This window comes from Hylobates moloch, unplaced genomic scaffold (genome assembly GCF_009828535.3).
Source record: "Hylobates moloch isolate HMO894 unplaced genomic scaffold, HMol_V3 SCAFFOLD_594, whole genome shotgun sequence".
NCBI lineage: Eukaryota > Metazoa > Chordata > Mammalia > Primates > Hylobatidae > Hylobates > Hylobates moloch.
Genome location: NW_026652869.1, coordinates 888 through 3,265, shown reverse-complemented (window position 1 = coordinate 3,265; position 2,378 = coordinate 888). Strand labels below are relative to the sequence as shown.

The 2,378-nt window shown below is 49.4% G+C and overlaps 1 non-coding gene across 1 annotated transcript; it reads left to right on the top strand.

Annotated features, from left to right (window-relative positions):
- The first annotated feature begins 1,371 nt into the window (after window positions 1-1,371).
- Window positions 1,372-1,587, top strand: LOC116464396 (small nucleolar RNA U3). Its single transcript, XR_004246908.1, has one exon. It is a non-coding gene; the product is annotated as a small nucleolar RNA U3 (small nucleolar RNA).
- The last annotated feature ends 791 nt before the right edge of the window (window positions 1,588-2,378 follow it).

Genomic DNA, 2,378 nt, shown 5'->3' with positions numbered 1-2,378 from the left:
CCGGTGATCCACGCGCCTCGGCCTCCCAAAGTGCTAGGATGACCGGCGTGAGCCACCGTGCCCGGTCCAGTTGTGTTTTTATACGCTAGCAAGGAACAATTCGAAAATGTAATTAAGAAAACCGCTGGGCGTGGTGGCTCACGCCTGTAGTCCCACGCCTTTGAGAGGCCGAGGCGGGTGGATCCCTTCAGCCCAGGAGGTCAAGACCATCCTGGGCAATGTGGTGAAACCCCCTCCCTACAAAAAAATACAAAAAATTAGCCGAGCGTGATGGCGCGTGCCTCTATAATCCCAGCTACTCAGGAGGCTGACGTGGGAGGATCACCTGAGCCCTGGAGGTCAAGGCTGCAGTGAGCTGTCGCGTCATGCATCATTGCACTCCAGCCTGAAAAAGGAGTGAAATTCTGCAACATGTTACAACATGAATGAACCTTGAGAACGTCATTCTAAGTGAAATAAGCCAGATACAACAGGACAATATTGCGTGTTTCCACTTACAGAGGTACCTACGAGAATCAAATTCATAGAGACAGAAAGTAGAATGGTGCTTAAAAGCGTCTGGGCGGAGGGAGGAAAGGGAAGTTTGTGTTACGGGTAGAGAGTTTCAGTTGGGGATGTCGAAAAAGTTCTGGAGATAAATAATGGTGATGGTTACACGCCAATGGCTACATGAATGTACTTAATGCCACTGAATTGTACGTGTGAAAAATGGTGAAAATGGTAAATTTTGTATCTATTTTATACCATCCCCCCCTAAAAACAATTGTTGTTAAGAGTCAAGATCTCGCTGTCTCCCAGGCTGGGGTGCAGTGGGGTGATTGATCAAAGCTCACTGCAGCTCTGAACTCAGCCACCTTCCCTGACTCAAACGATCATCCCGCTTCAGCCTCCCGAGTAGCCGGGACTACAGACGGTGCCATCACGCCCAGCTCATTGTTGATTTTTGCCCCGCCTTGGTAGAGACGGGATTCCGCTCTATCGCCTAGGCTGGCGTCGAACTCATAGAACAAAGGATCCTCCCTCCTGGGCCTGGGCGTGGGCTCGCAAAACGCTGGGATTCCCGGATTACAGGCGGGCGCACCACCCCAGGAGCAAACACTTCCCGCTTTAAAAATTCAGGTTGTGAGTGGCTGTCATTCAGTATTATGCTAATTAAGCATGCCTGTTTTTTAAACGTCTTAAAACAATTTTTAAAATTACGTTTCCACCTAAAACGTTAAAATTTGTCACGTGATAATATTGGAAAAGACGTTATTGCCAAACTACTTTCCTATTTGTTTCCTAATGGCATCGGAAATAGCGAAAGTATCTCGCCATCGGTGAAAAGTTTGCGGCCGGTGTAGCCCCAGCAGAGGCTGCGGGGCAGACGTTAAGACTATACTTTCAGGGATCATTTCTATAGTATGTTACTAGAGAAGTTTCTCTGAACGTGTAGAGCACCGAAAGCCACAAGGAGGAGATGTAGCGTTCTCTTCTGAGCGTGAAGCCGGCTTCTGGCGTTGCTCGGGTGCAACTGCCGTCAGCCATTGATGACCGTTCTTCTCTCCGGCTGGGAGAGTAAGAGGGAGAGAACGCAGTCTGAGTGGTTTTCTTGGTTCGTGGCTCAACGAGAGAGGTGTAAGGTGGGCGCTGTTGGGTGGTTGCGTGTGTTTGGTTTGCGCCTGGCGGACCAGACAGGGAGTTCCGCAAGGCGCCTCGTTCTGTCAGCCATACGTCTTGCGTGACTCTGGGTGCCTTTTCAAGTTTAGCTTTGGCGAGGGGAACGGTTTGGGTACGTCCCGGCACTCGTAAACTCAAGGGATTGGCCTCCCCAAGTGCTGGGATTACAGGCGTCAGCCCCCGCGCCTCACTGAGAACTGTAAGAAATGCATTTGTGCTGTTGAAACCACAAAGTCTGTGTATTTTGTAGTGGAGCCCAAGGAAAGACAAGCAGCTTCTTCTAAAACTAAACATACTCTTTCCATGTGATCAGAACTCATGCCTCTTGGTGTCTACCCAAATGAGTTGAAAATGTATGTCCACACAAAAACCTGCACACCTATGTTTATAGCAGCTTTATCCATCATTGCCAAAACTTGGAACTAAGATGTTCTTAAATAGAGCCGGCGGCTGTGGCTTGTGTCTGTAATCCCTGCTACTTGGGCAGCTGAGGCAGTCACTTCGGATCAGCAGTTTGCCCAGACTGGTCTCAACGAAGTGAGACCCCATCTCTATAAAAAATACTTTTAGGGCCGGGTGCGGGTTGGCTCACGTCTGTAATCCCAGCACTTTAGGAGGCCAAGGCTGGTGGATCACCTGAGGTCAGGAGTTCGAGACCAGCCTGGCCAACATGGTGAAACCTTATCTCTACTAAACACACAAAAATTACCCAGGTGTGG